We start from the raw sequence: 21,179 nt of genomic DNA on the forward strand, positions 1-21,179 counted from the left end.
TTCCAGGGTCAGACTGAGGTAGGAGAACTGGGAGTGTAAGTGACACCTTTTTGTTGTTGTTTTTAGTAAGATGATGAATGGATGAATAAATGCCAGCAGAGCTTTGAAACTAAAAAAGAAAAAGAAAAAAGGGCAAATGGGCCACTAGAGGCATGGAGTGGTGGAAAGAGGGCAACACAGCTGTGTTAATATTGTGCAGGTGTGCTGGGCCAGACATTAGTTGCACTCCTGCACAGTCCTGACCCAGACACCTCAGTTTCTCTGATTAGAGATGGAGTAAGAATTGGATTCAGTTTACATTTAGACATAAACTTTCCTAATTCACACTTTCCAAAACTATGTGCAAACTGAAACAGCCATACTTTGAAATTCACACTTACCTGAATTTTGCAATGCAGCCAAATAATGTGTACATAAACATGTGTGCATGAAAATGCACATATATGAGAGAGAGAGAGAGAGAGAGAGAGAGAGAGAGAGAGAGAGAGAGAGCGCTAATTATTACTATCACTTAAATCGCATTTTTGGTGCCAAAGGCAACAAAGAAAGAGGTGCTGGTACTGTACTGATTGGTGCTATCTCAAAAAAGCACTGTATAAATTTGCCACTCTATTGGGAAAGAAAGTGACCAGGTGATTTGGGTGACTAATTAGTCTCCTATCCAGGCAATGTCAAGGCCCTGACTCTCCAAATGATCTCACCACATCCATAGGCAAGGATGTTTTCTGCATAATGTCTTTCCTTCCATAGCATTTGGTAATCCCTGTTCCTCCTCTTGCTTACCTATTGGGACTTTTGTTACTCATTTTAAAGAACACTATTAGCTTCTATCACCACCACTCCTAGATGCAAAATTGCACACAAACCTGTGCATATTAGGATAAATTCCCACTAAAATGCTCATGAATTTTAGGGAGGATTTATATCTATTGTAGGGACGCGGGTGGTGCTGTAGGTTAAACTACAGAGCCTAGGACTTGCTGATCAGAAGGTTGGTGGTTCAAATCCCTGCGACGGGGTGAGCTCCCGTTGCTCGGTCCCTGCTCCTGCCAACCTAGCAGTTCAAAAGCACTACAAAGTGCAAGTAGATAAATAGGTACCGCTCCGGCGGGAAGGTAAACGGCGTTTCTGTGTGCTGCTCTGGTTTGCCAGAAGCGGCTTAGTCCTGCTGGCCACATGACCCAGAAGCTGTACGCCGGCTCCCTCGGCCAATAAAGCGGGATGAGCGCCGCAACCCCAGAGTCGGCCATGACTGGACCTAATGGTCAGGGGTCCCTTTACCTTTACTTTATATCTATTGTAAACATGGAGAACCAAAAGAAAAAAAGAGAAGGCGAAATCAACATATATGCCCATCCCTAATCGCAATGAGCACAAGCAAGGGCACGGAACATTTTCCTCGTTATTGGCAGTATGGGTGTCTTCCTACATGCAGAATTTCTTTTTGAGCTGTTGCTGTGGCTTCTGAGCAGAATAGTGGCTGTCTAGTGGCCCATGGAAGGGGAAAGATTAATTATATAGCAATGCTGTTCAAATATTCAAAGCAAATGTTTTTGCTGAAAATGATGGCCAGCTTTTTTTTAAAAAAACAGAAATCCTGCAAGTATTTGTTGCCACAAATTTTTTTTTTTTGAAAGAAATCATTTTTCTTTTGTAGTCCAGGCATGAAGGCATTTGTTATTCAGCAGTTCATTATTCACTGACTTCATTATTTGTCCATTATTCAGTATAGGTCGGCAAGCTGCAGACTGATGAAACTGCATCACATGATGAAGAAGGAGGTGCTGAGGTGCTGTAGTGTGGAATACTAACAATTATTTGGGCAGCAGTCCAGCATATTGATGGAGCATTGTAAAAAGTCCTAGATTCTTTGAGGGAAATGGATTGAGGATTAAATCTGTAGATTAAAATTTAAACCTCCTATACACATGTGTGGGAGAAATGGAAAAGTAAGCAGGCCGTGAAGCCGATGTAGCTGAGCAAAAACACTTATATGTTTTACAGTTTGCTGAAGCTTAAGAATTACAAAATTATAGTGTTTTATCCCCTTTTATTTGTGATCTGCTGACCTTCCTCTCTTCACCCCCGTTGCAGAGAATGAACCAGACATTTTTAGTAAGACAAGCAAAAAGTTTTACTTACATTTCAATGAAGGCAGCAAATGCATCAAAGTAGTGTGCAGAAAAATACTTCTAAGTTACTGTAATATAAAAGTTGGTAGTCTCAAAATAGGTGTGTGTGCGTGTGCATGCCTACTTGAAGCCCCAGACACATATCTGCTTAGCTTGGGAGCATGGTGTAAAGAGAGAGATGCAAAGGAAGTGGCCTCACACAGAGGGTCCTAGCAAAACATGCACTTGTGATTTGGCTGCAAACCCCACAGATTCCATGTATGATTTCATACATTTTATCTCACTGGTTTTCCAGCTCTAGCTAATTATTCTATTCTATTCTATTCTATTCTATTCTATTCTATTCTATTCTATTCTATTCTATTCTATTCTATTCTATTCTATTAATACACCACTTGATTGTAAAGAAATATATCACAAAGTGGTTTAGAAAAGATAAAACAGAAGCAAGAAACATACAAATGTTAAAACGCTAAAATTAAGATTACAATTACTTCAACTTTCTAAGCATCTGCAGCAAAGAAGACTGCACAGTGCAGGCCACTGGGGAAATGACTTGTAGAATGAAAGAACACTTGCAGCCAGGGCTGTCCTAAGCATATCCGGTGCCGTGGTGCAAAGATCCCTCCGGTGCCCCCCCCCCCCGGTTTCCCAGAGTTGACCTTTTTTAAGCGGGGGGGGGGGGGCAACCCCAAAGTTGTTGACCTTTTTAAGGAAAGGTTCCCCGGACATTTCTGAGATAATGGTCTTTCCAACTAGTGGCTTCGTTAATTGTCTTACTTTGTGATGATCCTCTGCCCTTTTAAAATGTGGTTTTGGGAGTGGGAGCTTATTAGGGCTGTTGTTTTTATTTTGATTATGTATTTTGTGGTTTTATATTTTGATTTTATTCAGTGAAGCGCCCCGAGACCTTGGGGTATAGGGCGGTATATAAATTCTAACAATACTAATAATAATCCCACTTCCCACCATCCACATGCCCCTTTTTGTCCCTTTACACTGTCATGTTTTGCACCAGCTTTCTTTCAACTAGCATAAATAGATAAAACTGAAAGTGGGGGGGGGGGGAGAGGTAGCAGTGAGAGAAGAGATACAGACATCCCCTCCCATATCCTATGCCTTCCTGCAGCACTACTCAGAAGTAAATCTGACTCTATACAATGGGGCTTACTCTCAGGTGCATTTACATAGGATTATCATTGCTGCAGAAATGATACCTTTATATTGCTTTTAATTATCAGCTGCCCCAGGAAGGTGACCTTTGCAAAATGAAATCGCAAGGCTGTGTTGCAAGATCAGAAATACTGAATATAAAAGTGGTCAGCAAGGGGTGAAGGGTGTAGACAGATGGCTGGTGACGCACAAACTACAATACTTCATCCAGCCCACATCATAGAAACGGCTCCCCCTCCCCTTTTAATTTCATGGGGAGGGGAGAGCAGGGGACCCTTATCAGCCGCACTCAATAGAAATCATACCCCACCACATAAAGGTAAAGGTAAAGGGACCCCTGACCATTAGGTCCAGTCGTGACCGACTCTGGGGTTGCGGCCCTCATCTCGCTTTATTGGCCGAGGGAGACGGCGTACAGCTTCCGGGTCATGTGGCCAGCATGACTAAGCCGCTTCTGGTGAACCAGAGCAGCGCACGGAAACGCCGTTTACCTTCCTGCCAGAGCAGTACCTATTTATCTACTTTCACTTTGACGTGCTTTCAAACTGCTAGGTTGGCAGGAGCAGGGACCGAGCAACGGGAGCTCACTCAATTGCGGGGATTCAAACCGCCAACCTTCTGATCGGCAAGCCCGAGGCTCTGTGGTTTAACCCACAGCACCACCCGCGTCCCTCTACCCACCACATTCCCAACTATTAAAACTCCCTCTTGCCAAGCAGCAGGTGGGGGCAAGCACAGCAACGGAGGAAATCTCTCGGCACCGCCCATAGGGATGGGATTGGAGCTGCCCAGGAGGCAGAAAAAGGGAACATGGGGCTGGGAGGGATGCAGTCCTTGGCTCACCCCCCACCTGCAGCCACCTTTGTCTCCTCCTCCTCCTTTCAGGGTAGGGCGGGGACTCAGAGCCTCGCTGGAAGCTGGAGGAAGCCTCTCTCAGCACAGCCCCTTGACAGCCCTATGCTAATCCCAGGCACACAGGGAGGAGCCAGGCGGCCGCCTCAGTGCCTCGCTTGGTCCTTAACTCACGCAGAGCCGCAGCAAAAGAGCCCACTCAGCGCCCCTGGGACCCCAGTGCTGTGGCACCACGCACCACTAGAGACAATGGTTAAGACGTCCCTGCTTTCAGGCAAGCTTCAAACATCTCAAAAATGTGTGACGAAAGACTGCATTTCCCCCGCCCTGTGGAAATTTCACCGAAATTATGTTAACTTTTGAATGCAGTTGGTTTAAAATTAATTGATTGAAAAATAGGAAAATAGCGGGAGAAAGTTTTGGCACTTACAATTCAGCATTACTTCAGCTCAGCACTTGAACACAGTAAAGGTGAGCTACATCTGGGATTTTATAGATACGGAAGGCTCGCATTAACTTGCCTAGGTCTAGAGCAGTGATTAACAGAGGCCTTTGCTTTTGGCCATTTGATTATTATTATTTAAACAACGAGGGACAAAGAACTAGAATATATTGTAAATCAGAGGACTTCTGCAAAAAACAACAACCCAAAAAACAAACAAACCATATCCCCACACCCCTATAGTACCAGTGGAGAGTTTTATTTACCAGGAAAGTCCATCGCTCAGTGGTAAAGCATCTGTTTTGCGTGCAGATTCAGCCTCTTGGCACCTCCAGGTGTGGCTAGGAATGCCCCCTACCTGAACCCCTGGAGCTCCACTGCCTGTCAGTGTAGACCGTTTTGAATGACACCCTACCAAGGGTCTGACTTGGTATATAAGGCAGCTTGCTATGTTCCTACCAGGTCAAAATAAATAAATGACCATTTGAGTACATATAGCTCCCATGATGTCTTACTGATTAGCTTTGTGGGTGATATCCCTCAGCAATCTCTCACAGCAGCAGCAACTGGGATTGCATTTTAAATAAAATTATAAACTTCATTCTAGCAGCCACAAGGTGTCCCCAGTACTTTAGCTCCTTTTGGTGATCTAGGTGCGCTGCACAGCAATCGGATTGGAATTTGGGAAAAGCAATTTAAATGAACTTTAAACAGTTGGATTCAAGGGTGATGCTGAGTCTTCCGCAGCAACAGGATTCCTTTACACTGCAGAGAGTCCAAAATATGCACATGGCATGTACTGTATTTCCTGATCCCAAAGCATCATCCTAAGGGTTCTTTTTTTTTAAAAAAAATGACTCTATGATGGCTGAGTACCCTTGGGGAACTTATTCACGAGAAAGGCTTTGGGAGTAAACCCTGAGGAAAAATCTATACCCACTGGATTGCAGGACATATTCAGGAGAAGAAAAGGCTAAGAAGTAAATCCTACCCACATCTGGAGTGGAGTCCCTAACATGGTTGAATGGTGCCTTGTACGCCTCCTTCCAGCAACTCCTGCAGCCAAGTGGGGCCAAGCATATTGCTCTGCAGTGGCGTAGCGTGGGTTGCCAGCACCCGGGGCAAGGCAAGTAATTTGCACCCCCTAACCCGTGGATTTGCGCCCCATAACCCGTGGATTTGCGCCCCCTAACCCTAACCCCCAGATGTTGCGCCCGGTGCGGCCGCCCCCCCCTGCTCCCCCCACGCTACGCCACTGTTGCTCTGCTTTCCTTTTGGACCACATCAGTGAGGCTGGGTAGCCCAGGACCTCCGTACACGCTGCTTGTGTCTCAGAGAGGTGACTGCAGCAAAATCAATGCAGGAGGCAGCAGTTACAAGCTACGAGTCTCTGCAGCCACAGAGAATCAGCGCTGTGATTCTCCAGCGGTTTGACTTAATCCCCAGAGGCACACTGTCTCTCGAGACAGACAGTTGCCAACAACAACAACAACCCTTGGGGAACCCAGCTTTCCTGGGTACCCAGTCACTATAGCTCCCACGGTGTCTGATTGGGTAGGATTAATTAGATGGGATGAATCCAGTCAATGAATGGATGGTACATATAGAAATATAGCTTAAAACTGGCAAGTGGTGTTTATTACTTTATTATACAAGTGGGGAGCCTTTGCACCCCCCAGGTTTTGCTAAACTACAGCTTCCATCATCCCTAGCAAGCATGGCCAATAGCAAGGGGTGATGGGAATTGTAGTTTACCAACATTTGGTGCTTTTTTTAGCTGCTCTGGAATGTGTTTTTGAGTATGGTTTTGCCCAAGGTAAGGTGCAACACCCACCTTACCTTCAAGGAATGGTGTGTTTGCACATGTAGGACCTGCACCATGTACAGCAGTGCAATGTCAGGATGTTCTCCTGTTCAGGCTTCCTGCCAACTTGCAAAAAGTGTGAGGAGCTCAAGCAGAACATTCTCTACTCCCTCCCACTTTCCATTTTCCTTCTCCAACAAACACCCAGTTCTCCCTGTGTGTGTTGAGGTTCCTTTGGTTTTTGGCCCCAATAGTGGTGTTGTTGTTTTTTAAAAAAAGGTTTTGTTTCTACATCTGCAAACGCCTGCTCCCCTGTGTAAATGAATGCCTCCCTCTTTCTCAGAGGTCTCATTCTAGCTCTATTTTTTGTCAGCACTCATCATCCACGTTTGCTATTAGAGGGAGTGATTAATGATCTAGCAGGAATCTTCTCATCTGTCAGACGGTGCTGCTGTTTTGGTTCCCTGCCTAAGACAATCTTGGCGACACAGAAGAGCTGCCACAGTGTGTATGATGCCAGGAGGAGCTGCCTCAGCAGAAGGATTTTCAATGCCGCATCTCCCCTGTGTTTTGGGGAGACTTCTCCCATGCCTCCTGAGACGCACCGCAGCACTCAAGGGGTTCCTTGGCAGGAAGGCAATTCAGAAATACTCCAAGTAAATAAATGATGGAGCCTTCTGCATTATCTATAAGGACTGCAGACTTCCTGCTGTTCAGAGGGCTTTACCCTAAATGTTTGATTGCCAGGCAGAATTCTAAACCTCCAAAAAAAGAGAGAAGAAATATTTTCATTTTGCAGTTGGATATGGAGGGTGATTTTAGGTGTCCAAATGGAATACCTGCTGGCCTGGTTCATGACTTGGGCATAGGAGTGTTATGTTACAAATGGCTCAAAGTTTAGAAAAGGATGGGCTGCTCCATGTTACAGAACTGGCTTGGACAGCTGTTTATTGTCCAGGACAGCTGTTTATCAGCTCCATCTGGTACGCAGGCTAAGACCCTATCTGCCCGCGGACTGCCTCGCCAGAGTGGTGCATGCTCTGGTTATCTCTCGCTTGGACTACTGCAATGCGCTCTACGTGGGGCTACCTTTGAAGGTGACCCACAAACTACAATTAATCCAAAATGCGGCAGCTAGAATGGTGACTGGGAGCGGCTGCCGAGACCATATAACACCAGTCTTGAAAGACCTACATTGGCTTCCAGTACATTTCCGAGCACAATTCAAAGTGTTGGTGCTGACCTTTAAAGCTCTAAACAGCTTCAGCCCAGTATACCTGAAAGAGCTTCTCCACCTCCATCGTTCTACCCGGACACTGAGGTCCAGCACCGAGGGCCTTCTGGTGGTTCCCCTGCTGCGAGAAGCCAAGTTACAGGGAACCAGGCAGAGGGCCTTCTCGGTAGTGGCGCCCGCCCTGTGGAACACCCTCCCACCAGATGTCAAAGAGAAAAATAACTACCAAACTTTTAGAAGACATCTAAAGTCAGCCCTGTTTAGGGAAGCTTTTAATGTTTAATAGGTTATTGTATTTTAGTGTTTTGTTGGAAGCCGCCCAGAGTGGCTGGGGGGACCCAGCCAGATGGGCGGGGTATAAATAAATTATTATTATTATTATTATTATTATTATTATTATTATTATTATTATTATTATTATTTATTGGTGAAACCAGAGCTACAGAAGCTGCAGATGAAAAGTCCCTCATTTAAGAAGCCTCTGTGCACAGTTTGGAAACTGGTCGTGGGCATTGCAGAGCTGATGCCAGCCACCTGCCTGGACCTTCCTGTGGTGTAAGCTGTGCCAGGCATAGAGAGGTAACCAGCAGCATCATTGGTGGTGCCATTTCTGTGTACATATTGTACTGCAGGGGCTTTCAGAGGCCATCAAGTGCACCACTGTGCCTTTGGAAAATCTCAGAGCAGTTGAGCCCTAAAATCACTGGTGGTATCTCTTCCCCAGATTTCAGGCGACAGCATGGAAAGCTTAAAACATCTGCTTGCTTGTTTCCCCAGCCTTTGAGTAACAAATCCCTTCTCTGACTTTCAGCTTACATAGCATAATCTTGACAAGTGGATCCTTTGGCAGTCTCCTCTTCATGGAGATGCAGCTTTCCCCACCCATATTTCTTCTCTACTCTTGGGGGGGGGATGTAGTTTCCATATAAACTAAAATAAATTGGAAAGAGAGCTCCACTAAAGCCCAGGCTTAGGGCACCATTCATGTTTAAAGCGCTATGATATGACTTTAAACAGTCATGGCTTACCCCATGGAATTCTGGGAGCTGTTAAGGGTGCTGAGAGTTTCCTGTGAAAAGGGATTTACTCTTAAATGACCCTGAGAATTGTGGCTCTGGGAGGGGAATAGAGATCTAGCAATTGTTAACAGCCTTAACTACAGCTCCCAGAATACTTTGGGGGAATGTCATGACTGTTTGAAGTGTCATGACAGTGTTTTAAATGTGTGGGATGTGTGTGACTTAGGTATAGAGTCAGGCCACAGAAAGATAACTGGCTTTGCTGATCCTTAAATATAATGGACTGTAGCTCTTGTTCATTCAACCTTCCCCAAGCAGGCATTAGCTGTGTCACAGATGAACACCTAGAACCTCTATAACAGGACATGTATCCAGATGCCTTCACACAATACATTTTTAGCTGTTTACAGATTTCTTGATGAAAGAGTAATGTTTGAAATGTCTAAAAAGCAACAAATGTGCTTTACAAATGCACATATCATACAGGTGGGCACATCAGGGGACTGTGATTGGCTAATGACCCACAAGCCCACATTTACTTGGTATGGTGACTCATTGATTTATTATCCCATTAATTTTGGACCTTAGGTCTTCAGCAGCTGCCTGCTTCATGCATTTTAACTTCAGGTTTGCCAATTTTATAACCATGACTTGAGGCACCCAAGCAAAAAATTACTTAACTCCTATGAGCACCTTATGGCAAATGCTCACTGGATCTTCTGTCAGCTGCCAGAGAGTGGTTCCCAAGTGTTAAAATGTAAGACCTGAGCCTTTCCAAAGTTCAGCTGCAGATGTCAACCCAACATTATAACCGTTGTATATAAGTTGTAAGTGATATCCATCATACCAGTTAAGGATTTTAACCAAAAATTTTTTTTGGTTTACTTATGGAGCCTGCAACCCACTTGCACAGGTGAGCCCCAGGTTGGGAAGTGCTGAGTTAGAGACCTGGATTCCAAGTGCTTAGCAACTGATGTAGCACATCAAATCCAAACCATGTGTATATTATCTGGAGGATGTTTCAGAATGCAATCAGGCACATAGAGAACAAATAAGAACTCAAATACTGCATCTAGACTGAGGTTGGGTTTTTTGTCCGGCATCTTTCCAAAACCCACAACTTGCCGGCCAGGATCATGATGATTGACAAGAGCAAACCTAAGCCAAAGAAGCAAGGAAGTGGAAAAGGGTATACCAAGCACAGAAGTACCACAGGTGGAAGTCCAACCATGGGCAATGCAGGAATCTCAGCTATAGCATCCATGACAGATGGCCATCCAACCTCTGCTTAAAACCCTCGAAGGAAGGAGAGTCCACAACCTCCCGAGGGAGACTGTTCCACAGTTGAACAGCTCTTGTGTGGATAACAATTGCTTGGTGCATGGTCACATAACTTCCCCAGAAACAAATCAGAATGAATGATCACTGAACAGCCAGCATTATATAACGTCCCCATAAGCTTTTGCAAACAAATCAAGATTAATTCTCAATTAATAGGTGGCCTGGAGCTGACCTCTGTGTGGACTTCTGCTTTCTCTGTCTCCAGCGCAAGGCTTGTGTGACAGGAAGGGAGTTCCCTGGAACATCTCCCAATGCATCTTTCAGAAAGACATCCGCAGTGTTAACAGACCAGGTGGGAGGGCCGTGAGTCAGCCCAAGCAGTTCTATTAAAATCTCTGCACCTGTTTCAGGAAGAAAAGGGCCAAGCAGAATAGGAGACAGAGGAGGCTCTGCCAGCTGGCAAGAGATGAATAGAGGAAGAAGAGGGCTTGTCGGAAGAAGAAAACTGCTGAGATGGAGCTTGTTCCCATTGTTAGGTTTAGTATTTGGTAAGACAGGAAGGAGACTGTAGCACAACACAGGTTGTGGAAGAATAACTGAATCCTGACTCAAACATTGGGATTAATCCAGCAGTGGGTGATGGTGTCAGTCAGGGATGGTAGGGAGGAAGACAGCCGGTCTACTGGTAGGTGGGGAGACAAAAGCAGGCAGGTGGGAACTGGCTGAGGGCAGGCTTGAGGCTGGTGGGGCAGTGGTCCATTCATCCTCATGGACCAGCCCCCAGCAGATTAGTCTTCTGCCATGTCTGGTGTGCAGTTAGCAGGCCAAATGGAGATATTTTGCATAGGGACAATAAAGAATGCTGGGAACGCATGTAGTTTTTGATACTATAAAAAGTAAAGGTAAAGGTCCATTAGGTCCAGTCGTGGCCGACACCGGGGTTGCGGCGCTCATCTCACTTTATTGGCCAAGGGAGCCGGCGTACAGCTTCCAGGTCATGTGGCCAGTATGACTAAGCTGCTTTTGGCGAACCAGAGCAGCGCACGGAAACGCTGTTTACCTTCCTGCCGGAGCGGTTCCTATTTATCTACTTGCACTTTGATGTGCTTTTGAACTGCTAGGTTGGCAGGAGCAGGGACTGAGCAACAGGAGCTCACCCCATCACGGGGATTTGAACCACTGACCTTCTGATCGGCAAGCCCTAAGCTCTGTGGTTTAACCCACAGCACCACCCGCGTCCCTTTTGATACGATAGTGTTTTTTAAATAAAGCAAAAATTGGGGTGTATGGGGTGTTGGGGGACACAGTGTGCTCCTTGTGGGGTAGTTTGACCACTTTTGGCCCCCACCCTGTACTCAGCCTGTGGCTCCTAGAAGCTGCCATCAGGCAACAGCAGTCACATCATGGGAATGGCTTCAACTGGCTGGCTAAATCAGGTGAAGGTAGCCAATGGGTCTCAAACTCTTGGTGAGTTAGGAACTTCCCTTGCATTTGAAGACAGGCTCTGAGAGATTGAGTGGATGAGATCAATAGTGGGTCCAACAGTCAAGAAAGCAGTTTCTGCACATGCTGGAGAGGAAAGTGAGGGGCAGATGGGGCCTGTCAACTTGGGAAGGCAGTGTACCTAGGAGAAGGAAAACTCTGATCCTTCAAGATAGTGGCTTACATTTAAAAGCAACATTATAAAATGTAATGTAATAAAAGCAAATTAGTTTAAAACAATAATTAAAATACACCCAAACACATTTAAAACCAACAATTAAAAACAGCCCTGACAGCAGTCTCCAGTGATCAGCATTGTATATACCTTAATTTTTGGAATAAGGTCTTAGCCTGTTGGTGGAAGGATAACAAAGAGGGAGCCAAGTGAGCCATTATTGGGAGAGAATTCCATAATATTGGAGCAACCATGGAAAAGGCTCTCTCTTCTGATGATGATGGAACAGAGGGAAGATGCTCACTCAAAGATCTTACCGCCTCGTCAGGTTCATACAACCATATAGGGCTTTATAAGTCATGACCAGCACTTTGAATTGTGCCCAGAAATTAGTAGTTAGTGAAATTGTTTTAACCAAGGGTCAGGGTTGGGGCTTTGTCTTCTGTAACTAAAGGTGACTGGGGCCTCTCCTTTCAGAGGATACTTTATAAACTTCCTAATTTGGCTAGAACAATATAGGTGGCAGCACTAACTGACTTTTAAACTTTTCAAATACAGATCGACAAACTTCTGTCCGTTGAACCCTATTATTGCACTTTGGAACTTTTTTTTGTCAACAAAGTTTTTAAATAGATTGTGTAGCGATGTGGCAAGGATAGCAAATTCCCAAATGAACTTCATATAGTATTCCCTACAAATACAAAGGTTTTCTAATCCTTGTCATAGGATATCCTCATTCATGCAAATCTTCAGTTTCTGACTCTCTGCTGCGATTCCTTCAGCAGAAAAAGATTGCCTCTTTAAAGAGTCTTGTTTAAACAATTAGCTTCTTTAAAATGTTGGCATTTTACTCTAGACCCCTGCCATAAGCAATGATGCCTAGTCAACATTGTTTTTTTTTAAAAAGCAAACCATCTGGCTGCCTAATCATATTTCAATGAAAATGTTATTGTATGGGGTAATATGGTTTGGTGGAATTTTTATATAGATATAAAAAGAGTATCAGGTACCTAGTGTGGTTTTAAAAGGGTTTAGGATATGGCACATAGGTCTATTGTTCATTGAGAAAGTACCCTAGTTTCAAAAGTGATTTGCCATATGGTATTCAAGGTCTGCTGCCTTAGAACCTCAAGCCCAGAAGAAGAAAAAGAAGAGTTTGGATTTGATAACCCACTTTATCACTACCCGAAGGAGTCTCAAAGTGGCTAACAAGACAGAAGACAGAAGTACTGTTTTTGGGGGACAGGAGGCGGGCAGGTGTGGAGGATTCTCTGGTCCTGATTGGGGTAACTGTGCCCCTGAAGGACCAGGTGCGCAGCCTGGGAGTCAGCTGTCCATGGAGGCACAGGTCAAATCTGTGTCCAGGGCAGCTGTTTACCAGCTCCATCTGGTACGCAGGCTGAGACCCTATCTGCCTGCGGACTGCCTCGCCAGAGTGGTGCATGCTCTGGTTATCTCCCGCTTGGATTACTGCAATGCACTCTACGTGGGGCTACCTTTGAAGGTGACCCGGAAACTACAACTAATCCAGAATGCGGCAGCTAGACTGGTGACTGGGAGCGGCCGCAGAGACCACATAACACTGGTCTTGAAAGACCTACATTGGCTCTCAGTACGTTTCCGAGCACAATTCAAAGTGTTGGTGCTGACCTTTAAAGCCCTAAACGGCCTTGGTCCAGTATATCTGAAGGAGCGTCTCCACCCCCATCGTTCTACCCGGACACTGAGGTCCAGCACCGAGGGCCTTCTGGCGGTTCCCTCACTGCGAAAAGCCAATTTACAGGGAACCAGGCAGAGGGCCTTCTCGGTAGTGGCGCCTTCCTTGTGGAACACCCTCCCACCAGATGTCAAAGAGAACAAAAGTGTGACTGGCCCAAGGTCACCCAGCAGCTGCATGTGGAGGAGCGAAGACACGAACCTGGTTCCCCAGATTACCACTACACCACACGGGCTTAACCACTACACCACACAGGCTCTCATTTCTTCTCTGATGTATCATATGAAAATACAGCTGAGGGAAGAGTGGAATATAAGATATCATAGTCAAGATCAGGAATGTATAGTAGTCAAAGGAGAAATTGTATTTGTTAGGTAAACTAATTGAAAACAAGTCGGACCCAGAGCCTGTTTGCCATGTTGTTCTCGGCATCCTGGCCACTGGGAATTAAGGCTGTGACATTCAACATTCAGCTGCTGTGTTCCCTCACCCCACTTTTCTGGTCAGGCAAACTGACCCAGTCTCCTCCTTATTTATGTCTTTTAATAACATCTATGGGCATTTCAAGGCAGTGGTTCAGGGAAGGTGCTCTAATGTTAGAAGGGTCAAGTGGGTGCAACTGGGCGTGGTGCAAAATGTACAATAGCAAATCATGTGAATATTGTATGAAGGGTTTATCAATTCGGAAAGGCGTGGGAGCGCCCTTATTGCCAGATGTTTTAAAAAGAGCATAGCTTCTGTTTGCTTAACTTAACTGTGCCATTCTGGAGTGTTGCTGATTAGCAATATGCACTGGGAACTAGAGAGTAATCGCTTTTAAAAGAACCTGGCCCTGATTTGGATGTGGTATAGTGGTTAGGCCGTGGGATTTGGAACAGGGAAAATCTGGGTTCAGCTCTCTGATCAACCATCAATTCTCTGGGTTACCTTAGGCAACCCATGACTCTTGGCCAAGATACTATTACAGGATTGTTTTGGAGGATGAACCCATGAATAATGCCCTGATTTCCTTGGAGGAAGCAAGGCATACAATTAAGAAACTTGCAGCTCAGAGGTCCACTACAATTGTCTGTCCCCTTGCCAGCCCTTACATTAAATGCTAGTTTTATGGCCCTGGCTGCGTGCCCTAGTCTCTGCAGCCAGTTGTCGAACATTAGTTTCCCAGCTTTTAGAAATCTCCATTCTGGCTGCATAAAGCCAATTAGATATTTATGTGACATTCCTTCATTCTCCCCTTCCCATACATTTAGCAAGCTCTTGCTTTGTAAATTTCATTCCTTGAAAATTAACTCCCAGTGCAGTGCCAGCACATGTGAAGATATAAGCCTCTTTGATTGCATTCCCTACCGCTGTATCCATTTACAAATTTTCATAAATAAGTATCCTGTATGAAGTTTCCCAAATTGTTGCCAGGATGGACTTGATGGGCTGTTTCTTCCGCAATCTAACCAAAGCTAATAACTTTTAAATCCTGTTTATTCAACAAACAAACAAACATTTATTTTATTTATTTCCCAACTCCACTGAGGTCGAGGCGTGATTCGCTTGTCAGCCTCTGCCTCTCAGTTTAAGCTGCCTCCCAGGGTTGTTGTGAGGGTAAAACACTGCCATCCTGAGCATTTTTGAGGCAGGAGAGTGGAGAATAGAAATGAAGTGGATAAATCCAATGCCATAGTTGCAAGACACAGGCCCACTTTGCAGCTCAGTTTCGTTGTCCATTCAAACAGCAATAATGTGGTAGCATTCAGGAAGAATTGCATGGCAAATTAAGGCAGCATGAACCCACTGCTGATGCATTATTATGGTGCAAGAACACCCCCCCACAAGGTCATGCCCACACCATACATTTATTTTTGCAAAACACTTAGAGGTGTGTGTGTGTTTTACAATCAAGTGGTACAGAAATCTTGCTTAAAGAAATACATTCACAGCACCTGGCTTCCTCCAGAGAATCCCAGGGACTGCAGATTACACCCCACAGAGCTACAATTTCCAGCACCCTTAAAAAAAAAAAGCCTATGGTTCCCAGGATTATTATTTTTGGGGGGTGGGGGTGGGGAGAGCTATGTGCTTTATACATGCTAGAAATGTATGGTTCCAGTAGTAACCTCCCTCCTTCCCTCCCTCTCTGACAGCCAATTGCGATGCCTTTTTACTTGGGCACAAGTCCCACGGAGTTAACTTCCTAGCGAGCACATTTATGACGGCACGGGTCGCATGTGTGAAAAACGCCCCCTCAGTGTTGTGAAATGATCACGGTCTCCACATTTTTGGCCTGCCTGCTGGCCTCCCTCCCGCCTTCTCCTCTCACTGCTTCATAAAGAGAAGTATTATAAGGCAATCAGAGAGAGAGAGAGAGAGAGAGAGAGAGAGAGAGAGAGAGAGAGAGAGAGAGGGCCCTTTCTCCCCCCCTCTTCAGAAATGCATATACACACCCTGACCCTCCACCCACAAGAGAACTCTGGTGATAATTCGCTTGGAATATCTCATGTAAGGGGAGGGAAAAGAGGAGGAGAGAAAGAGGAGAGAGAAGGGTTTGTTTACTCAGCCAACTCTCTCTCCCTCTCTCTTTAGTGGCTCCGGATTTGCTTTTTCCTTAATATTTTGTTGATGTTGTGGCATTCCCCAGCTGGTTTGCGGTGACCTAACAGGAACAAGACGCAGGCGTTTGTGGGACCTCAGGTGAGTGGTTTTTCCTTTTGCCTGTCACTGATTTTGGTGCCCTGCTTCAGGCGAAGAAGCCTTGAGAGGCAGCGCAATGCAACATGGGAAATTGTACCGGAGACAGCAATGCTTTGGCCCAGGGAGAGTAGACTAACAGCGCAATCCTAAGCCCCTCTGTGTTCAGTGGGGCTTTGGCCCCATCGGCAATATATGTTCAAAACAGCACCACGCCACTTTAAACAGTCACGACTCCCCTGCAAAGAATCCCGGGAGGGTCTAGTTTGTAAAGGGTGGTGAGTGTTGTTAGGAGACCCCTATTCCCCAACATGTGTAGTTACAATTTACAGAGTGATTTAACAGTCAATGCCTGTTCCCAGGGGATTCTGGGAAGTGCAGCTCCACGTGTGCCTAGGATTGCAAGCTGAATTGGCCTTGAGTGAACTCTAAGCAGGATTTCCCCCCTTTTTTTACACTCCTGTCCACTGGGGAGCCCTAAAGAAAATGGTGTTGAGAGTAGGGATGGATGAGAAATCTGATTCAGTTCCCATTTGAAGATGAACCCACCAAAATTTCACTTTCTGAAACAATATGCAAACTGAGACCCAGCCATTTTCTGAAATCCACACTTCTCTGAATTTTCAGTGCAGTCAAGTAATGCGTACCAAAAAAAAAAAAAAAAAGCATATACTAGGGTAAAAATACACATGTCAGTGGAAAACACCCGCCAAAATGTGCTATATTAAGGAAAATTGCTTTGCAAAATTGCGTATATTGAGAGAAATTCTCATTTAAAATGAAGGTGAATATTCACAAGGGCCATTTAAAAAGAATCACACACTTATGTGGAAATGTGGAGAACTGAATTTAAGGTTAGAAAAATGAAAAACGTGGAGAAACTGAAATGGACAGGCTCCCTTATACCTAGTGATGGAAATGGAGAGGAACAGGGCAATGAAGAAGTTGTATGTGGGTGTGGAAGGACAGGCCATGACAGGGTCAAGCAATATGAATCACAGGCTAGAAATGAATTGTGAAACACTGCAGACTGAAGGCCCAGTGGTCTGTGTGTACATGTATGGAAAACAGCAGACCAGACTCCAAGAATTTGTTTTCATTTCACTGAGGTTGAGAAATCACATTGCTTCCCTGAAAACAAGCACCTTGGCGAAAACATGGTTTGGTGTTTGGTGTGTGTGTGAGAGCCAGGCTATTGCCTCTGTGAAACAAATCTAGGCTCCTTGATATATTCTTTTTATTGTGCATCCATAATGATTTGGTCTCATGATGTTATTGGAGGGGTCATATGCAATACCATTGGCACTTGCCAACATTTGGGGGCAGGGATACTGCTCCATTCACACCTCTTGCCCCATGATAGAGGGGACCCAGGGCCGTGTGACATCAGTGCAATGTATGTGCATGCCTCACGGTGTGCAAGCATGACATCAGAATACACGTTTGTGCCCATGTTTTTGCCCCTCAAATGAGCACACATCAGCCCAGTGCTGGGCCGCCCATGAGGCAAAGTGAGGCGACTGCCTTGGGCAGCAGAATCCATGGGGCAGCAGATCCCAAGATGTATATCTTATTTCCCACCCCCTCCTCTTCCTGATGTAGCTTTTCATGCACCCATTTTTCCCCTGGTGGAGAGGAGGATGCCATTCTGTGGTTTGCCTCAGGCCCCCAAATGTCTTGAGCAAGCCGTGCATCATCCCATGCGGGGTTTATTGCTGCATATATCAATTTGTCTGTATGTGAGCCTGCAGCAGATAATTTAAAAGAGTTCCTAAAGGAAGTCCCTTATCTATTGACCTTAATATTGCTGCTGTGAGCACAGTTGCGCCACTCCTTCAACTAGCAATTGCTGATACAAGGTGGCAAACCTTGGACTTTACCTCTGGGGCTGTTCCTCAACCGGGCTTGGCAGGCCTGTTCTGAACACTGGCAAAGAGAGTTGCTTCCTTAGAGATGTGGGCAGAGATTAACATGGCCAAAAGTCACTTGGGATGAACTGCAAATGTCTCAATTGCTTAGCAGATTGAATCTCTCACCTGCATAGGTGTGCAGCAGGACAGCCCACCCACCACAGGGAATTGCGGGCAGTCCAGAGGGCACTGTTGATGATCCCTCATCTCAACCAATGCCATCATCTGAGACAGGGCTATGCCAAACCAAACATTTAGGAATCCCAACCAGCCACCCCTTTAATGGAGCAATTGGTGGTGGTGCTGGTGGTGGGGAACCCTGGTGTTATAGCCATATCTCTGTCTAGAAGTAATCCTCACTGAGTTAGATGGGACCTACTCCCATGTAAGTGTGGATAGGACCCCAGGTGTGATCTAGTCCAACCCCCTGCAATGCAGGAATCTCAAATAGAGTGGTACCTCGGGTTAAGTACTTAATTCGTTCCGGAGGTCTGTTCTTAACCTGCCACGCTGCCGGAGCACGATTTCTGTTCTCATCCTGAAGCAAAGTTCTTAACCTGAAGCACTATTTCTGGGTTAGCGGAGTCTGGAACCTGAAGCCTATGTAACCTGAAGTGTATGTAACTCGAGGTACCACTGTAAAGCATTTAAGACAGATGGCCATCCAACCTCTGCTTTAAAATCTCCAAGGAAGGGGAATCCTTGGTGGTCATCCCCATTGTGTTGGTATATCTTTTATGGGACTTTGTTGATTTTATTGCTGCATGTATGAACAGGAATTGAAGGCATGAGCGTGCTACAGTGCAATCCTCTGCATATTTACTCAGAAGTAAATCCTACCGAGTTTGCTTACTCCCAGCTAAGTGTGCATTGGATTGAAGTTTTAATTAAGGATCCCAAAGTGCAATCTGCAAGCTCAAAATGGAAGGTCCCCTGCCTTCCATTTCAGAAATGGTCATTCTTTCTAGACTAGTAGTATCCTTGGGGGAAAAGGTGTTTTGCAAAATTTCTGGAAAGGGAATGCAGAGTCCTCCCCTTAGGTGTCTAGTCTAAAGGCAGCAATATATACTGCATACAAACTCTTATAATGTAAACCTGATACCCTTGTCTTATACGGAAAACTTTTTAATTGGACTGCTGTCTTTCTTAAAAAAAAATTACCGTATACAGCCGAGGGGGACCCAATTTGGATTGGAATGGGGGTGCTATGGCTGCTGGAGGTGAGGAAATGCAACACATTTTTTAAAAAGGATGAAAGAGGGTGCAGATTTGAATAAATTTTGCATATGCTAATTTATACCTATAAATGCGGATTTAGGAACACACACACACACACACACACACACACACACACACACACACAATATTATAGAATAAACATAAATAAATGCATCACACCATACTGGGAAAGACTGCGACTAGAGGCATGTGCAGGCTTGCAATTTCCAGGTGGGATGCATAAAAGGTAAAGGGACCCCTGATCATTAGGTCCAGTCGTGGCCAACTCTGGGGTTGCGGCGCTCATCTCACTTTATTGGCCAAGGGAGCTTCCAGGTCATGTGTCCAGCATGACTAAGCCGCTTCTGGTGAACCAGAGGAGCGCACGGAAACGCCGTTGACTTTCCCGCCGGAGCGGTACCTATTTATCTACTTGAACTTTGACGTGCTTTCGAACTGCTAGGTTGGCAGGAGCAGGGACCAAGCAACAGGAGCTCACCCCGTCACGGGGATTCGAACCGCCGACCTTCTGATCGGCAAGCTGTAGGCTCTGTCGTTTAACCCACAGTGCCACCTGCATCCCTTGTGGGATGCATACAAACCAGCAAACTCAGGTTGCACGGTTATAGTTGAATGGGAGGTCCTGCGTTACCAGCCAACTTGAAATTGCAAACTTTTTGCAGTAAATAAAATGAAGGGGGAATAAAAAACGAGCAAGGTCCCAACCAATGAAGAATGGTAACTTAAACTGATGGAATATGCAAAGCTTGCAGATTTAACATGTAGAGTAAGAGAACATGAAGAGAACATGAAGAATGAAGTAAGGGAACATGAAGAGAACATGAGGAATGTACATTTAAAGAAGTCTGGAAAATGTTTACTGAATATATGGTGAAAATTGTGTTCATTTAAAAACGCTGGTAGCATTAAGATAAATTCAACAGTGTAAATAAGTTTTGATGGATGTAACAATAGATTACTGAATGGTTTGGTTCATGTTTGGTTCATGTAAAATATGCAGGGATGTATGATATGCAAAATAAACCATGGAAAGAGAAGAAGGAAAGTCATTGATTTAAGGTTGTTTAAATGGTTATTTTGAAATGTAAATAATTTTTTTTATTGATTATATATCTATCAACTGCACATGCACACATTCACCTGCAGGTGCACGGATCCCTACCTTTCCATCTAGGCATGCAAGAGGCAAGATCCTATTCCTGCACCAGCAAAAGGTGCATGAAAGCACCGACCAGAGGTGGGGAAAGGTGTAGTCTGGGGAGTGGGTATGGGCTGGAGAGAGTCCTGAGGGCCAGTTAGAGAAGCCTGGAGGGCCACATTTGACCTCCAGTTGGCTTGAGGTTCCCCATGTTGTAGCTTGTGCAGGGATTTCCATTAGTTTGTCCATTCTGATTCCGATTCTTGTCTACAGAGCTCAGCAAGCCCAGGTCCATCGCTGTAGAGGCGCCAGTAAGGAATGGCGCTGATGAATCCTACAAGCAGAGAGACACAATTCAGGCTTTAATCATACTGGACATATGACTTGGGAGTGCTTTGCAAGCGTCATGCCACATTATACGATGCGCTTAAAATAGTCTTCTTAGCAATTTCATAGTGGTCTGTGAATTTTGCAATGATAAATCGATCTACAGAACTCCCCTTTCTCCTCTTGCCTTTTAAAGAATAAGATATAGGAAGCTGAATTATAACACATTTTGGCCAATACACTCATCTAGCCCAGGGTTGTTTACCTTGACTGGCTGCTGTTCTCCAGAATTTCTCTGGCAGAAGTGATTAAACCTTGAATTTTGTACATACAAAGTTGCAGGAACTTTGAATTCTGAATGGGGAAATTTTCCAGTAGCATAAGGTCGTTTGCACCAAAAATGTTCCTGCTGCCCTAGAGAGGGATCCAATTTAGCATATTTGCTTTACTTGCATTTATATGTAGTAAACAAAGTCAAACACTTTTGAAACTGCCAAGTTGGCTTAATATTATATTTGCACTTGGCATCCATTCATTTCTACTAACAAACTTATGAAATGGACAAAAAAGAATTC

General features: G+C 45.0%; 1 protein-coding gene across 1 annotated transcript in view; it reads left to right on the forward strand.

The window, feature by feature from the left end:
- The first annotated feature begins 15,736 nt into the window (after nucleotides 1-15,736).
- Nucleotides 15,737-21,179, forward strand: part of SLC6A12 (solute carrier family 6 member 12) — a 47,568-nt gene continuing 42,125 nt past the window's right edge. The window contains exon 1 of the mRNA XM_081210592.1: nucleotides 15,737-15,993. The gene's annotated coding sequence lies outside the window, so the exon portion shown is untranslated. The remainder of the gene's footprint in view (nucleotides 15,994-21,179) is intronic.

Source organism: Podarcis bocagei (assembly GCF_964188305.1).
Source record: "Podarcis bocagei genome assembly, chromosome: 10".
NCBI lineage: Eukaryota > Metazoa > Chordata > Lepidosauria > Squamata > Lacertidae > Podarcis > Podarcis bocagei.